We start from the raw sequence: 18,831 nt of genomic DNA, 5'->3' as shown, positions 1-18,831 counted from the left end.
ATTGACTAAACTAATGATATATTTACTAACTATAACTTTACACTATGGTTTCTCAGGCATATAGAACTACTTACCTATTCTAAGAAATAATTTTTTTTTTTATAATTGTATTTATTGAATCACCGTGAGAGCAGTTACAAAGCTTTCGGGTTTAAATCTTGGTGATCTTGGTCATACAATGAAACACTTCTATTACCTTCACCAGTGCCCATTATCCAACACCAAAGTCCCTAGTATGTCCCATCCCACACCCTCCCCCTACCTGTGGGGCAGATGATTTCCAAATTACTCTCTCTATACTTTGATTACATTCAACATTTCGACAACACACCCACCATTATTATTTGGGATTTTACCTCAACACTCAGATCTGCCAAAAGGGCAACAGTAGGCAATTTGTTTTCTATTGCTGGTTATGAATAACATATGATGTCACGTGGCTGCAGTAGTGGCCATGTGATTTTGAAATTCGGAAATTTTAACAATTCAATCTGTAGGGATTTCTTGCCAAAACCTGCTGGGTTCCAAGATTTGTTCCGGAGTCTCTGTGATCATGGCCATTAAGCAGGTTGATCAGGAGCCAGAGAGGCCGTTTGTGGGCAGTGACTTGGGGTATCCTTGGGATGGGGAGGAAAGGGCCAGCTCCACCCCCATCCCATGAGGCCCCATGTATCTCGTCCTGATTGTCCAGTGGTCTTTGGAGGATGGCAACCACTGGGCTGCTAGGGGGAACAGGCCAAGGCATGAAACCTATTCCCACCTGGGGTGGCCCAGCACCAGTAGCTTACTGCAGGGACTGAACACATTTCTGCAGAAAGCCGTTGGGTTTTGAGATTTGTTTGAGTCTCTGGGACCATGACCATTAAGTAGTTTGATCAGGAGCCAGAGAGGTGGTTTGTGGGCGGCGACTCAGGGTCTTGTTGGGACGGGGAGTAAAGGGCCGGCTCCACCTCTATTCCATGAGGTCCAGTGTGTCTCGTCACTGCGGATCCAAACGTAACTGTCCAATGGCCTCTGGTGGATGGCGGCCACCAACCTGCCTAGGGGGAGCAGGCAGAAACACCCTTTCCCCCCTGGGGTGGCCTGACAACAGTAACCTATTGTGTGGTGCACACACATTTCTGCCAAAAGCCACTGGGTTTCAAGATTTGTTTCTGAGTCTCTGGGATCATGACAATTAAGCAGCTTGATCAGGAGCCAGAGAGGCCGTTGGTTGGCGGTGACTAGGGTCTCGTTGGGACGGGGTAAAAAGGGTCGGCTCCACCCCCATCCTATGAGGCCCCGTGTGTCTTGTCACTGTAAGCCCAAACCTGACTGTCCAATGGCCTCTGGAAGATGGCGGCCACCGAGCTGCCTAGGGGGAGCAGGTGGAGGGACAGCACCCTTTCCCCTCTGGGGTGGCCTGGCGACAGTAACCTACTGCACAGTCCGGACATATTTCTGCCAAAAGCCAGTGGGTTCAAGATTTGTTTCTCAGTCTCTGGGATCATGGCCATTAAGCAGCTTGATCAGGAGCCAGAGAGGTGGTTCATGGGCGGTGACTGGGGGTCTCGTTGGGACAGAGAGGAAAGGGCTGGCTCCACCTACATCCCATGAGGCCCCGTGTGTCTCATCACTGTGGGCCCAAACCTGCCTGTCCAGTGGCCTCTCGAGGATGATGGCCACTGGCCACCAGGGGGAACAGACCAAGGCACAAAACCTATTCCTACCTGGGGTGGCCCGGTACCGGTAGCCTATTGCAGGGACCGGACGCATTTCTGCCAAAACCTGTTGGGTTTCAAGATTTGTTTCTGAGTCTCTGGGATCATGGCCGTTAAGCAGTTCAATCAAGAACCAGAGAGGCCATGCCTCCAATTTTATAGCTGAGCCGGAGGTGGTTTGTGGGTGTGTCTTTCACATACCTAACTTTTGGCCGTTTACTTTCTTGGTAAAGTTTGCCCCAAGTTTCTGAGGTCTGGCCAAAGGCACAGCAGCAATTTTGGGGTATCTGGAAGTCTGAAGGCCCCATGAGGCTGCAAATGCATTCGCCTCACAGGTACAGACTGACCTGCTGGCGGCACCATACCCCCCACAAATAAGCATCTCATATTCAGTTTCTCAAGTTCAGAAAGATGAGTTAATTCATTAAAAAATGACTGAATTTGCATCAATTTGATTCAGCTAGTCACAATAGTTAAAAACAAGGATATTAAGTCATTTTGCGACAGTAGATATTCCTGTAACGGGAGAGAGTATGGCAGGATAACAAATATCATTTAACTTGTCCTGCTACAGAACAGCAAGATACTGGATACTCCTCAGACCTACTGATTTGGAGAAAGAGGAAACAAACCTAACACACCTAGAGAAATAAAATAAAAACATTTATCTGAATAAAGATTTATATGAAAATTCTCCAGTGGATTTATTAAGGATTGCCCGAAATTGAAAGCAATATAGATGTCCCTCAGTAAGCGATTAAGCAACTTGTGGATGAGATAATCAAAATGGGTTACTACTTGGCAATAAAAATAAACTACAGATGTGTGTAAAAACATGTCAACTACAAAAGCAGAGTTAAGGGAAAATAGAAAGGCCAGGGAGGTAAGTCAGTGGCTAAGGGTACATACATAACATGCATTGGAACCCCTTTTCTTTCTTTTTTATTTTTTTTATTTAATTACCATAAGATAGTTACAAATCTTTCATGATTGAGTTTCATTCATACAATGTTTGAACACCCATCCTTATACCAGTGTACATTTCCCACCATCAATGTCCCCAGTATCCCTCCCGCCACTCCCATCCTAAGAGCCTTTTTCGGACCTGAGTATCACACGGTTGTCCAGGGTCAGGGTCAGGGTCAGGGTTAGGGTTAAGGTTAGGGTTAGGGTTAGGACCACCGCACTGAACAGTGTGTATTATTGGATTGGAGTAGTTGGGCTAAGCGTTAAGAGAGGAACAACACAGTTCTCCTGAGCACTGTTTTGGAGACCCTTCCCCCATAGTTGAATAAAATTATGCTCCATATCATCACTTTTATATTAAATTCCTAAAAAGGCAAATTTTAGTTAAAAATACATAAGTGGCCCTATGTGCTGGAATTAACTACAAAGGAGAGAACTTTTTTGAATCATTAAAATGTCCTGCTTTTGTTTCATTATTTTTCCTTTGGGGCATCTCTGATGGTACTCAAGGTTCTTTTCTGGAGGTGACTGGGGAATCATTCATTTAGGAATGAACACAGGCCTCAACACAGAAAGAGTACACTCTTGACTTTTGAGCCTCTCCCTACCTAAAAATACTCTTATTGTTATGAGTGTGGCAGTAGACACTCATCAAATTGTACATTTTGGTAGCACTGTCCTCCTGTTGTTCAGCGATTTGCTCGAGCGGGCCCAGTAACCTCTCCATTGTGAGACTTCTTGTTACTGTGTTTGGCATATTGGATACGTCACGGGTAGCTTGCCAGGCTTTGCCGTGTGGGCGAGATACTCTCAGTAGCTTGCAGGGCTCCCCGAGAGGGGTGGAGGAATCGAACCTGCCTTGGCCTAGCCGACCGCGCTCAAGGCAAACGCCCTTCGCGCTGTGCTATCACTCCAGCCTATGTACATTTCGTTTACTTTTATTTTTTGGTTTCTGGGCCACACGCAGAGGTGCTCAGGGCTTGCTTACTCCTGGTTCTACGTTCAGGCAACACTCTTGGTGGACTTGGGGGACCATATGGGGTGCTGGGGCTCAAACTTGGGTGGGTAAAAGTGGGTATCAATTAGGAAGTCTCTAAAAGAAATTGCCCAAATCAGGTAATCTTCAAGATCAATGTCACTGTAACCAGTGACTGTTTACTTCTACTTTTAGACCCAGAACTGCATGTGCCGCTTGTGAAAGAATTATCAGAATAGATCCCTATGCTCTTTCCCTCAAAATATCAAAGCTAGTCCAGACATTAAGATTTCTAATTCTGTCTTACAAATTTCATACCACTGCAGCTGACTGGCAGAACTTATACCAAATCCAGAAATTTAATTTCAAGGGAATCTGGGATATATAGTTTCTTTTTTAACCTTTAAAGCTTCTATATCACAGTACACTAAAAAATAGAATGTTAAGGAAGTTGTACATAATTTCCTAAATATAGAAACTGGTAGCATAGTGCCATTTACAAAAATTTTAAATTACACAAAATTTGGGGGCTCCTGAAATTTTTATTGTCTTAGTATGTGTAGGGACCACAGTAAGAAATAGGAATAATGAGAGAAATACCTTTCTTTTGTAGTGGGAGTAAGAACTTTCTGATAAGGCAAACTAAAGATGACTTCATGAATCCATTCTTAGTAGATCATTTTTAGTAAGGATACATCTAGATCTAAGGATCCAGACAATAATCCCTTTTAAAAAAGGAAACAAGTTTAAAAGATCTTTGCATTCAAATAACTTCTTATTCAGATGGTTAAAAAATTCAAGCTGATACTTCCTAAAGTTTCTACTGGAATGGATACTAAAAAAGGCTCAGCTCTACTAAAGAAAAGAGCATAAATTTCTAAAATTATGTCAAGCAGAACTGCACTAGGCTTTAATGACTTTTCCTTTGCTTTAATTCTGAAACAAGAGGAAAGCACTTGAAAATTTCAGTCAAAGAACCACTAAAAAGATTAATTCATTTCAGAATGTTTACACACACACACACACACACACACACACAGACACCCACACACAGAAGGCTGGACTATTTAACACATCAAGCTCTGACTAGAAGAGCTACTACGTGCTGGACGTGATTAAACTTTGAGCTTAGCTGCCAGCTATGATTTGTCCCAGTTAGTCAAAGCAGTTACAATTTTTAGTCACAGACTTGCCTCATCAAGTTAATAATATATTCCTTCGTGTCAAATCTACATTTAGACCTTCAAAAAGCATAAAATTCAGAAGGAAACAAGTCTTAAAAGTCTCATTAACTTAAAATCTGATGGTATATAACAAGAACAAATGTGTAATAATCATTATCTAAACATTTCCTTTCAAACTAGCCAAATCTCTGTTAGAAATGCCAAATTTCATTTTAAAAAAATTCATTAAAAAAACTACCCTTTCGCAGGGGCTGAGATGGCTGGAGCACATGCTCTCCACGTAGGAACCTGGTTCAATCTCTGGCACCAAACAGTACCTTTGGACCACTGGCAGTGGCGACTGAGCACTGAGCCAGGAGTGGCAGAGTACATGTGGGTGTGGTCACCAAATGAAACAAAAATTATGAGCAAAACTCTTCTCACAGTATTAAGAGCTCCACTGAGAAGAGTGAATACTCATATCCAGGGCCTTAAATAGACTTTTATTCCTGAGGCTGGGGCAATAGCTCAAAGGGCAAGAAGGCATGCTTACTAGGCCAGAGGCCCAGGTTCCAGTCCCAGCAAGGCATGCCCCCAAGCACCTGTGGGTGCAACTCCTAGCACAGAGCTGGGAGGAGTTACCTGTATTGCTGAGTGTGCCTTCCCTTCTCCCCTACCCACACAAACTTTTAATCTTTCTGATGTCCCCAGCAGACTTCCCATTAGCTCATTTTTTGTTTTAGGTTAACACTCAGCTCAGTACTTGAGAGTCAGTATAGGTCTGGGGGATCACGAGGCGCTAAACCTGGACCTTAGACCACTGAGCTCTCTCTCTCTGGCTCTCAGCTATTTATTTTTTGAGGGGAGGCCACACCCGGCTTACTCTTAGTTTTGCCCAGGAAGACTAGTGGTGCTGAGGATTGCAAGGCAAAGGCCTAACTCCTGTACAGTCTCCCAGCCCTTAGCTACTATTACTATTAATGACTCCCTAGTAGATGTTTGAATGGTGTCTAAAAAAAAAACAAGTGATAGGAAGATAAAATTCAATTCACCTTGGTAAAGGATGATGGGAAACAATAACTTTAACTTTTGAGACAATGGTGGTGGTGATAAGAATCACTTTCTGGAGTTTCAAAATTTTCTGCTTTTCTCTGGTCAGGAATTGTGCTGAGTAAACTATTCTGGAAAACCAAAGATGTGCTCCATTACCTCACCCTCCCACTCCCGTCATCATTTCAGGAAAGAAGAGTTACAAAAGCCCTTAGAAATACAAATTTCATTATATTTTCTACACATGCTCCCTGAACTTTGAAAAGTCACGGACATTTCCTAAAATGGCAATGGCCCCTTTGTGAACTTAGAAGTATTTAAAGTAAAAAGTCCTAAAATAATGTTTTTTTTTTTTGTTTCATTAAACTTCATTAAACTCTGGTTTAATGAAGACACTGCTGCTAAAGCTGCTAACCTTTGTAGCGATCCTTACAACTAGTCATAACATTCTTTATAACTAGCCTACGTGTGCTGGGCTAGAGATACGCTTAATGAGCTGAGTTCATGCCTGCATGTGAGAAGTTTGGGTTCAATCCCCAGCACTGCATATTGTCTGGAGCACCACCAGAAGCAACTTCCAAGCACAGAGTCATGAGCAGGAGTAGCCCCTGAGAATCTTCTTACCCCACACCACCCCCAAGAACCACCTTCCAAAATACATTCACATTCAAGGCCCCAGGTCGAGAAGATAGAGGGTCTGCCTTACAGGTGTGAACGTAAGCGCAGATCCCCACAGTCTGACTTGGCACTGGGTGCGATCCTGGCAGTTCTACTGTCTGTGATGCTCCCCACCCCCCCCACCCCCAGACTACAGTGCTTTCAAGCAGCACCACGGCCAGGTATGTGAGCATCATACACAAAAAGGGCATGGTCCCTTCTGTTTTGTTTGTTTTTGGGTTAGTTTTTTAGTTTTTGGGTCACACCCAGAGACGCTCAGGGGTTACTTTTGGTCTGCACTCAGGAATCACTTCTGGCGGTGCTCACAGAACCATACAGGATACTGGGGTCAAACCCTGGTCAGCTTCATGCAAGGCAAGTGGCTTACCTGCTGTACTATTATGTATTTGTTTTCATCTTTCACTTCTTATAAAAGAACACGAGAAGCCAGAGAGAGCACAGAGGGGATTAAGGTGCTTGTGCTGCAAACAGCCAATTCTGGTTCAATCTCCGGTACCGCATGTAGTACACCCTAGCACTGCTATAATCTGTTCAACCCCCCTTATCCAAATAAAAAAATAAAATCACTGTTAAGAGAGAACTGAGAGAGGGAGGAAGGGAGAGAGAGAGGGAGAGAGAAAGAGGGAGAGAGTGTCAATATGCCAAGTGCATGCTTTGCACACAGGTAGTCAGGTTTTTTTTTTTTAGATCAGGTTTGACCCCTAGCCATGGACTAACCCCTGACCACTGCTAGGTGTGACCACAAAACAAAACAAAGTTAAATAATTTCATTACAGAATAAAATATTAGCACCTTGAGGCCAGAAAGGTAGATCAGCAGGCAGGGTGCTTGCCTTGCACAAGGCTAGTTTGGGTTCGAGCCCTGGCACCCCATACAGTCTCTTTCCCCCAAGCTTGCAAGGAGTGATCCCTAAGTGCAGAGCCAGGTGTAAGTCCTGAGCACCGCTGGGTGTGGCCCTAAAACAAAAACAACAAAATATTAGCATCTTTTCTCATAAGCACTCTGGCTTATAAGGTATTTTTGGGAATTTTTGTTGGCCTTTTAACATTTTTCTCCCTGCACTACCCCTCCGACAATTTATTTTTTGGATTTACAAAATTTCATAGGGAACTAGAGGGATTGTACAGCAGGTAAAATGCTTGGTTTGCATGCGGCAGACCTGGGTTCAATCCCCAGCACCCCATATGGTCCTGCAAATCAATCAAGAGTGATTCTGAGTGCAGAGCCAGGAGCATGCTCTTAACACAGCTGGGTGTGCTCCCAAACAAAACACAACAAAATTTTTTAAAAAATTAAAATATCAAAATAAAACTTAATACCCTGCTGTGCTCAGGGGCAACTCCTGGCTGTGTCTGGGGATTGCTCCAGGTGGTGCCAGGAGGATCATGTCCATGCATTGGGGAACCTGGGATCTAACAGCATTTGACTGCATGTAGGGCAAAAACGTCTTAACTCTTTAACTGCTTCCCAGGCCTTTTTTATTTAAAAAAAAAAAAAATGGAAGTGGGGGTTGGAGTCACATTTAGTGGTGTTTCAAATTACTACTGACTCAAAGGACCATAAGATATCAATTTTGAATCCAGGACCATAAGTGGTGCCAGGCATCGAACCTGGGTTGGTTGTCCACAAGGCAAGTGCCCTATCTGCTGTATTACATCTCTGGCCCTGCATACAAAGCATGAGCTTAGTCCTTTGCACCATCTCTCTAGCCCTCACGGCTGTAACTTTTATTTTTCCAGTTTGTTGATTTATTTGACTCAAAATAAACTATAGGAAAAGTGTCTTTAAAATTCTCTAAGATACTTCATTCCAAAATGACAATTATTCCTGATAATTTCTTTTGCTTTTTCTTCCCACTTTCTTCTCCATCTGCTGATTCTTTTTTCTTTTGGTTTTTGGGTCATGTATGGTGGTGCTCAGTACTTACTCATGGCTCTTTGCTCAGCGATCACTCCCAACAGGGCTGAATGGACCATGTGTGGTACCAGCCACTGAACCTAGGTTGGTTCACTCTATCAGCTGTGCTATCAAATAATCAAATTTTGCTTATATATGACTGGGTCTTTTAAATTTTTGTTTTGTTTTGTTTTTGGCTACATCCACCAAAACCTGGTAGTTCTCAGGGCTTAACTTCTGGCTCTGTGCTCAGAGATGACTCCTGGCAGTGCTCAGGGAACCATGTAGGGTGCACATCCAACCTTGGCTGGACATGTGCAAGGCAAACACCTTAGCCCTGTACAATCTCAACTGCCCCAGATTTTAATTGATAACATTTCCAAATTAGAAGAGAAACAAGTTTTTATTTGAAAATCATAAGCATGATCAAATAAATTCCAATCTAAACATGACTTTTTGATACTTCAACTTGAGAATCAAGATTTTATAAAAAATTCTGTGAGGTCTGTTAAAATGTTTACTACTATTAGATTTTAAGAAACTTGCATCTTTTACTTTCACTGATGAGTGATAAAATCCAAGAACAGGATACATAAATATTTCAATTAAATATTTTAACTGAATCACAGTGAGAAACAATTACAAGGTCATTCATGATTGGGTTTCAGTCATAGGATGCTCCAATACTCATTCCTTCACCAGTACATTTCCCACTACCAATGCCCCCAGTTTCCCTTCTGCCTCTACCACCCTCCAATCTCTTCTACGGCAGGCCTGCCTCTCTCTCTCTCTCTCTCTCTCTCTCTCTCTCTCTCTCTCTCCCCCCCCTTCCCTCTCCTCCCTTTCTCTTTCCTTCTGGGCATTATGGCTTGCAAAACAGGTACTGATAGGTTATCATGTATATCCTTTTGCCTACTTTCAGCACTCAACTTTTTAAGGTCAGTAGAGGGAAAAACATATACTCCTACGGAAGCAGAAGCAAATTTAGTTATTTTCTAAACACCACCCTGCATTCCTTTTTACTGTCCATCCCATCTTTCCTTTTTCCTTTTTATCCAAGAACAAAATAATTTAGAAACTTACAATTCCAAAAAAAAAAAAGGATTAATTTTTCTGGTATAATGATGTAAGTTATACTACATTCATAAAAATTCACAAAATGGTAGCACTGTAGCACTGTCCTCCCGTTGTTCATAGATTTGCCCGAGTAGGCACCAGTAATGTTTCCATTGTGAGACTTGTTACTGTGTTCGGCACATCGAATATGCCATGGGGAGCCTGCCAGGCTCTGCCGTGTGGGCAGGATACTCTCGGTAGCTTGCCGGGCCCTCTGAGAGGGACAGAGGAATCAAACCTGGGTCAGCCACGTGCAAGGCAAATGCACTACCTGCTGTGCTATTGCTCCAGCCCCACAAAATGGTAATTTTTTTTTAAATCATGAGAACCAAAGAGGATCACCAATGTCCTAGATCACCAAAATTCATTTTTCCAATATTTTAAAATTTCACATGAAAGTAATGCGTAGTTAAAAATTGTATTATGATAGCACCAAACGTTTTAGTCATTCTAAACTTTGTCATTCTCACAGCAAAATGTGTGCCTAGAGAGGTCTGGGACAAAGCTCAGGAGTTCCTGAGTTCAAAGCATGGTTCCTGAGGTTCCTCCCTAGTCATGAGCAGGTGTTCTTATGCACCCTTACACACACACACACACACACACACACACACACACACACCCTAGAATGAAAACACATAAAACAGGATAACAAGATTCCTGATCTCAGAGATTCTTAGGAGAAAAACAAGCAAATTATGTTCTGCCGAAGGAAACACAAACTAGTAAAAGATTACCAGTTACACAAAGTACAGTGCCTTCTTTGATGCTTCATTTTTGCTTGCTTCTCACAGATTAAAAAAACTAGCTGTCCATAAGAACTAAGTCCTATTTCCTTTCACATATTAATTTATTTCTGCTTATTAAGTTTCCAAAGAGACCCATCCACATTTCATAAAACATAAGAATGTGATAAACATAAGGTATACAGCTTGAGAACAAAGGAATTTAATTAGAGGTGAACAAAAGGAAGTTTTGTCCCTGCTCTTCTGTGGTGAGTTTTTCTTTGACAGAATTCCAGTATATTTTGAAATATATTGCAGAATACATACATGCAAGGTACTTGTCTTACATGTGTCTGACCCAGGTTCAATCCCTGACACTCCATCTAGAACCCCTCTACCCCAGCCCTGCTGGGAATGATCCCTGAGCACAGAAATTAGTTTAAGTTCTGAGTGCTGCTGGGCATGGCTCAAACACCAAAAAGATTATACTGATGTCAGAATTGAACCATTTGATACTTTGAGTACAAATGAGAATTGAACAGGAATTTCTATTAGAATCTAATTTCCAGCATTTGAAAATTTAATGGGAAGAGTAAATGGATTACAATTCACTAAAAGAAAACAAAGCCTTTCCTTATCTTGCAAAAAAGCTGAGTTGAGCTATTCACAGAAATTAACACACTATTTACATAATAGTGAGAATATTATGGGAGATACTGGGTTATCTTAGGTTTTGGGAACTAGAGAGAGAACATAGTTATGTACTAATATTTCGTTTCAAAGCCTTTTCCTTATTTTGAGGCCACACTAGGCTGTGCTCAGGGATCATTCCTGGAAGCACCAGAGTGTGAATGGATTTGGTAACATGAAAGGCAAGATATTAAACCTGTACATCTGGCCCTATTTTCACAAGTTTTAGGACATATTTCCTTTTCATACCTTTCCAATAATTTTTTGGTAGACATGACTGTTATAGTCATCCTTGGATGAATCTAAGTCATATTATGCCAACTTTGACTGTCATTCTGTTTTGTTTTCCTATGTGTCTTGTTAGTAAGAGATAAACTGAGTATTAAAATTGAGTGTTTTTGCCATTACAGAACTGTCCTTTGTATTCAGGCATGTATGTATATTTGAAAAGCTTATTTTAATAATAGACACTAAAAATGAGAAAGAAGTCAGAATACCTCAAAATATACTATATGGCTAAACTTGAATGACATTGTTTAATTGCTAACTATAAATTTTTAGAGTATGCTGTTAAGATAATTATCAGTTCCTTTATAAGAAATATACAATTTTCAAATGAGTGTTTTATTTTACAAGAAAATACAGTAATTGTTAAACCACTCCTCTTGATCAAGTAGCTTTCTAGGTGATAGAGTAAACACAAAATACAAACATAATACATTCAAGAACGGGTATTCTTATCTGCAGAAAATATTTCAAAACTGAAATTCATCAACCTTTTCAGGAGTTCTCCCAAGAAAAATAAATGCTTTCATTTAATATAGCAAGCTAAAGGTAAGAGTTGAAGCAATTTCAAATACACCTGCTTATATGCCCAAAGGAGGTCAAGAAATCCCCTTTTATTCATTGAGATAGCTACTGTCCTATTTAACTTTTATGATATTTAAAATGGAACTTCTTTGGAAAAAGGAATTTAAGTTTTATGAACATATATTTTCTGAATACAAAGGAACATCAGTTATTCTTCCTGAATTAGTGAAATCATTTTCCATCCATCACACACTTTGTTCCCTCTCAGAATTTATGACTTGGTACAAAGAAGTCAAAGGCCAAGGAATTTACATAACCTGTGACATCATGATTTGTGTACTGTGTTACATCAGTGATTGAGGGTAACTGGCTTACATCAAAACAGTAGTTCAGGAATTAAGGGCAGTTAACTCTTATGCTCTCTTTGGCAATTTGGTAAAAATGTTAGAACCCTTGTCAGAAAAATGTTTTTAAAACATCAAATAATAAAGAGTAATTTTCAAATATTTGAATTCAATATTAGAATGTCCTTTAAGGGGCTAGAAGAAATAGTATAGTAAGGCACTTGCCTTGCAAGCAGTTGACCTTGATTCAATTCCTAGCAATGCATACAGTTAGTTCCCTGAGCACCACAAGGAATGATCCCTGAGCACACAATCAGGAGAACCCCCAGCCAAAAAAAAAAAAAGTCCTTTAAAAAATAAATTAGAGGGCTGGAGTGATAGCACAGCGGTTAGGGCATTTGCCTTGCATGCGGCCGACCCGGGTTCGATTCCCAGCATCCCATATGGTCCCCTGAGCACTGCCAGGAGTAATTCCTAAGTGCAGAGCCAGGAGTAACCCCTGTGCATTGCCAGGTGTGACCCAAAAAGCAAAAATAAATAAGTAAATAAATAAGGTAAGTTCTAGTAATGGGTCCAAGAACCATAGTAGTGATGAGTTTCTGTTCAAAATGGTTGTATTATGATATAAAAGTACACCCTATTAAGGACAAACAAGGTCTACTGCTGCTACTACTGCTAGCTTGTTGCCTACATTCAGAGTTTAGATCTAAATTGTACTAAGCTCAAAAAAAGATGTAACTTCCTGTGTGCCCAGCCCTCCCTCAAACCAAGATCATAGATTCCCTGAATTCTATCCATCATGGAGAGCGACATATAGATCCCTTGTTAAAAACTATAATAGGGGAACAGAGAGTTAATAAAGTAAAATTTTTGTTTTAAAAAATAAGATAACTAGGGGCTGGAGAGATAGCATAGCAGGTAGGGCGTTTGCCTTGCACACGGCCAAGCCGGGTTAGATTCCCAGCATTCCATATGGGCCCCTGAGCACCGCCAGGAGTAACTCTTTGAGTGCAGAGCTAGGAGTAACCCCTGTGCATCACCAGGTGTGACCCAAAAAGAAAAAAAAGATAACTTAAAAAGCCCCGGTACTGAAATATTTTTTTAACCAACGATCAGATATGCAGGTGCATAATGCCCCTTTATTTTGAAGGAATTCTCTTATCAAAGGTGAAGACACTGATATCCTTATGAGCTGTGATTAGCAGTAGGGCAGTGTGGACAATCAACTGAGCTGGATGCTACTGTTTCTACATAAAAGGTCAGTGACTTTCTTCCACAGTTGAGCACTTGAACCAATACCAAGGTTGTGATTGATGTGAACTCATGTTGCGTGTTCTGAGACCCACAAGAAAAATCAGTTTCTTTAAGATGATTGCTGGTGTTTTAATCGCTTCTCTGCATGGCATGAGGGATCAAATCTAACTCTAACTAACTCTAGTCTTTCTGTCAAGAGCCATTAAGGATACTTTCATGAAAGAGTGGGGGGATGGTAAAAAGAGAAGAGTAAGAGCAAGAGATAGAATCATAGGGAAAAAAAGTATGAGAAAAACTTTAGGTTGACAGGGGGCTGGGGAGATAGCTCAAGGTCCTGAATAAGATCCCCACTGAGTACTGCCAAGTGAACACTTGTGAGGAGTAGACCCTAGGTCCATGAGCATCACCAGGGAGTTTCATAGAACAACAATTATCAGGAACCCAATGATTCCAGTTTGTCAGGCTAATTTAAAAGAAAAAATAACATACTATTTAAAAGCCATAAGCTGGAAAGAAGCTCAAGAGGTTTATGTGTAAGCCTCGCATGTTCTGGTCTGGATTCAATCCCTGGCACCACCAGGAACACCAGCCTAATACTAAACCTAGAGTATCTGAGCATTAACCAGATCAGTGGGTACTACTCGAAACAGAAACAGTCATATATTATTATAAAGCTTAGTCCAGACAAATACTAACTTTATTTAAGCACTGAACACGAAGAGAATTTTTGGTTAGAGAAATGACAGGAACAGAAATTGGCAGCACACACTGTAGGTCAGACTGGAGAATGACAACAGTAATTGAAGGTAAAAAAAAAAAAGTCTACGGCACAGCAATACTGTGATGTCTAACCTAGGTAGCAGCATTAAGAACAAAAATTGGAAAAGTACGGGGAAACGGACGTTTTGTCCTTTCCTGCTATGAATTATACTTACCCTCAGAAATCATTCTCGCACTAATGTAAGTTTGCACTAAGCCTACAATCTACCTATTATTTTTGTTTTGGGGGCATACTGGGTGGTGCTCTGGGCCACTCACATGCAAAGAATGTACTTCAGTTCTTGAAACCGCCCTTTCCCTACCTACCAATTTAAAGGAAATACAGGCAATAGAGGGATGTGTTCAACTAGGACTTGTTAAATAAAATAATCAACAAAATCCAGAGTTGGATTTTGTTTAAACTACAGGAAAAATAACTGGGTCCCATTAAATTATTAGGAAAATAGGTGAAGGGTAACCTATAAGATTAAAAGACAGGCCAACCAAATGTGACATATGTTGTTTGAATCCAAAGCAAACTAAATACTTTAGAAAATTTAAATACTTTGTTATTTGGTAGTATTACTCTTTGAAGGTGGAATACTACTGTGGTTACTAGATATAGCTATCCTTATATTACATTATGATTTATAATATGTCATTTTTTCAGAGATATACTAAAATATTTACATGAAGTTATTTATCTGGAATTGGCTCCACAATAATCAGTAGGGATTGAGGAGGGTAGTTAAGATCATACATACTACATAAAATAGTGGAGACCCTGGGGGCCAGAGTGATAGTATAGTGGGTAGGGCACTTGCCTTGCATGTGACAGAGTTGGATCTCCGGCACCTCATATGGTCCCCTGAGTCTGCCGGGAATGATCCCTGAGTGCCCCAAAACTTCAAAAGATAAAATTCTATAAAATAGCAGAGACTTTCAACTATGGAATTTTTCAGTGTAAATGGTCTAGAAAGGAAATACATAAAAAAAAAAACCCACAATATCAAGAAAAAACAGTAACACTGACAAAAACATGAAACTGAGTTTGGTTTCAAAGTCTTAGAAGATGAGCACTCTAGGACTAGTCAACACCTCTCACGATGTTAGGGAGACAAGTAGCACCTAATTAATTCATGAATTCCCATTTGCATGTTAGAAATTTAGGAGTTATATTTTATAACTCTTCCAACGTCCCTATCTCCCAAATCTGGTCCATGACTGAATCATGTCTCTTCCCCTACCTCTTCTACCTTCCCACTACTGTCCACCCTTCTCCATCACTGTGGTTTCAAACCCTCCCAACTTCCCTCCACCAGTTTCTCCATACTGCATCATCCAGATTAATGTCCCTAAAATGCTAAAATGATCAAGCTATTCCCAGCTTCACTAAAAACACCAACTGCCTTAGCTTCAAGACAATAGTGTCTCCTTTTAAAAACCTAGATCCTTCCCTAATTTCTTAAAATGACATCTAAGGCCTAACATTGCCTGACACTGGATATCTTCTCAGTTTCTGTTTCCTTTCTCTTAAGGTGCTTCTTTGGTGATTCTTTTGCTTTTCCAATGCACCATGTCACTTTACGACAGCTCATTCCATATCTTTCCCTGGCCTAGCTAGCTCCTATTCACACTTCAGATCTCAGCTTTATAGCACTTCTTTAGAGGTCTACCTTTATAGATTATCTATCAAGCTAGGAGTCTTCTCACACACAATACAAATTTATTCCCACATAACGTGTACTCCTCCATGATAATTCTTTTTGTATCATAGATCAATCTTATTTTTTTTATGGTAATTGCACATTTATCTGTTTTCCATCTAGAGTATACTCTGGCTGGGATAGAATTGAAACTTTCTTTTTTTTCCCCCTTTTTTTGGGTCACACCCGGCAATGCTCAGGGGTTACTCCTGGCGGTGCTCGGGGGACCATATGGGATGCTGGGAATCGAAACCAGGGTCGGCCATGTTGGCTGCGCGCAAAGCAAACGCCCTACCCACTGTGCTATTGCTCCAGCCCCCCCCCTTTTTTTGAGGGGTGTCACACTCAGGGTGGTACTCAGGGGCTACTCCTGGCTTTATGTTTAAGGATTGGAAGTGGTTGGGGTACCATACTCAGTGCCAGGGATAGAACCAGAGTTGGCTGTGTACAAGACAAGTGCCTTAACCCCTGTACTATCTCTCTGAGAGAGTCCAGAATTGGAACTTTGTTCACTGCTGAATCCTAAGTCTTTCTTGATAGGCAACAAGTTGCTGAATATCTAAAAATTCAGCCTTCTAGACTTTCCCCCTCATATCCAAGTTCCATCTTCCTAGTACTTAAATGCCACAGATTGGTCATGTAGGCATTCATAGGCACCTAGATCCCATCACAAAGGAATATTGATTATGAAAGAGTTAAAATGAAATGGAAAAAGAAAAACTCAGAAAAAAGTTATTACTCAAAACATCTATATTCAGTCTGAGATCACTTGCAGCCACATCTACAATTCTACAGAAAGCATGCTAGTTAAAAGGTACAAGACACAATTCCCTCCCAACCGTTAACAATTTTTCAGACACCACCACCACTACTCGTTTCAGTTTCCCAATCTGTAAAGTGAGTAAACCTGTCATTAAGAGTTTTATCAAGGAGTTATTATATATATCTATTAAAATCGAAATGGCAAACAACAAGCAAACTAGCATTCAAAACTATTTTGAACGCTAATTACTGGTTTCATCCTATGGTGTTAGCAACTTCTTTTCCTATTATAACTGATATTAAGCTTACAATTAAACCTTTAAATCTATTCAGCTATAAAGAGTGCATAAAATGCCCCCCAGGCATTAACTTGTATATCTACAATGGTCACTGTAATCCAATGAAAGAACATTTATCTGTCTACACCCTGAATCAGAGTCAAGTATTTGTTGTTTCTTTGCTTTTGGGCCACATCCATGAGCACTGTGGGCTACACCTAGCTTTGTGCTTTGGGGGGGTGTCCACTCCCACTCCCACAAAGGCCGTGTGGTGCTGGGGGCCAGATTCCTGGCCTGCAAGCACAGCATGCGCTCAGCCTGCTGGGCATTTGTCGTTTGGCTCTCAACTTTTAGAAATACTTTCCCACTGTTTCAGCAGTTTGATGTCTCTAATTCTTCACCATTAATCTGTGGCGAATTCACAGGCAAAGTGGTACTCCTGTGTACAAGACTAGGATTTATGGGGTACTATTTAACGTCTAAACAATAAGCTAGTCTCTATGCTTCACCTCACGGGGAGGGTAACCGACACCACACTGTTTATTAGTGGCTCATTCCCACTGGTCTCCCCAAAGCTCACACACATTAGGAGTTCACCCTGCCATGACATTCCAGTAGTTACCAATCCCACATGTTTCATCAGGGCATTGACGTTGGCACATCTTATTTCGAAACCGGAGTTAATTTTCGAAAGGAAAAAAAGAAATCCACAACCAAGTTAACGGCAGGGCAAGTCCCTGGGTAACGTGCCGGCTAGGATCGGGCAGAGATGCCCCCATTGAAAAGGGGGACCCTGGAAACGCGGCTGGAGTCGTGGCATGTTTGCTTCTTGGTTAAAAATTAATGACAAACTGGTAACTGCTGGTTGCACCCAAATGATGTCCTGGCAAAAAAAAGCAACGCCAGGCGAAAAGCGCACGTGGGGAGAAAAGGATGCCCAGGGAGCCCAAGCGCGCGCGCGGCCGGAGTGACGCTCCCCTGCCCGCCCGGCCCGCCCGGCCCGCCCGGCTGTCGTTCCCTTCTCGGGCGCTGCGGCGGCCGCTCGGCCACCGCGCTGGATGACAAAGGGCTCCTGGCGCCGGCCACCGCGCCGCAGCCCACCCCGCGCGTCCAGGTGGGGGCCGGGCGAGCCACGCGTCCCGCCCGAGCCCCTGCCCCGGAGCCGGCGGCGGCCGCGCCGGGGACGCCACGTGAAGCCGCCCGGGGAGCCCGCCCCGACCCCCGCACCTCCGGCGGCGTCCCCTCCGGACGAGCGGGACAGCGACTCCCGCAAGGTCACCACCGAGCCCAACTCGGGCCGGCGGGAGGCGCGCACCTGACCCCCCACGCGGCCGCGGCGCGGCGGCCGGGCGCTGTCCCGCAGCGCCTCCGGGTGTCCAGCCCGCCGCTGCCCGCCTCGCCCCCGCCCGTCATCCCGCACCGCGGCCCGGCCCGGCAGGGAAGTTTGGGCGCTGAGGGGTCGGCACCGCGCCCCGCCGCCGGGCGTTACCCCCAACTGACCGTTATGCGCGGCTCGCGGCGCCCAGCGTGTGCGTGACGCCGCGGCGCCTGGAGTTCCGTGGGGCCCGGGTTCCAGGTCGTGTCCTTCGCCCGCTGACGCGTCCGTCCGTCCGCCCGGGCACCCACGCGGCGGCGAGTCACGTCGCAGCTCGCCGGCACTTTGTCGGGCAGGGCCCGCCGCCGCTGCCTTATAAGCCGCCGGAGCCCGAGCATGCGCACAGGGGGCGGAGCCGGCCCTCCCGACCGCCGCCCCCTCCCCCTCAGCCTCACACCCGGGCGAGACTCGCGCCTCCACACGTCCTCAGGCGCGCGCCCGCCTGCCCGCCCGCGCGGCGCCCCCTCCCCGCCACGTGACCGCGCGGCGCCCCCGCTCCGCGGCGCGTGGGGGCCGCGCGGCCCCGCCCTCCGCGGCGCTCGAGGTGACCCTCACGCGGCCGGACGCCGGCATCGGGGAGCGCACG

General features: G+C 43.3%; 1 protein-coding gene across 1 annotated transcript in view; it reads right to left on the bottom strand.

Annotated features, from left to right (window-relative positions):
• SLC16A1 (solute carrier family 16 member 1) overlaps positions 1 to 18,623 on the bottom strand; it is a 33,007-nt gene extending 14,384 nt beyond the window's left edge. Inside the window, exon 1 of the mRNA XM_056139091.1 lies at positions 18,371 to 18,623. The gene's annotated coding sequence lies outside the window, so the exon portion shown is untranslated. The remainder of the gene's footprint in view (positions 1 to 18,370) is intronic.
• Between the last annotated feature and the right edge of the window lie 208 nt (positions 18,624 to 18,831).

The sequence above is a fragment of the Sorex fumeus genome, unplaced genomic scaffold (genome assembly GCF_029834395.1).
Source record: "Sorex fumeus unplaced genomic scaffold, SorFum_2.1 ptg000131l, whole genome shotgun sequence".
Taxonomy (NCBI): Eukaryota; Metazoa; Chordata; class Mammalia; order Eulipotyphla; family Soricidae; genus Sorex; species Sorex fumeus.
The sequence above is the reverse complement of the archived record's forward strand: the minus strand, read 5'-3'. Positions and strand labels throughout refer to the sequence as shown.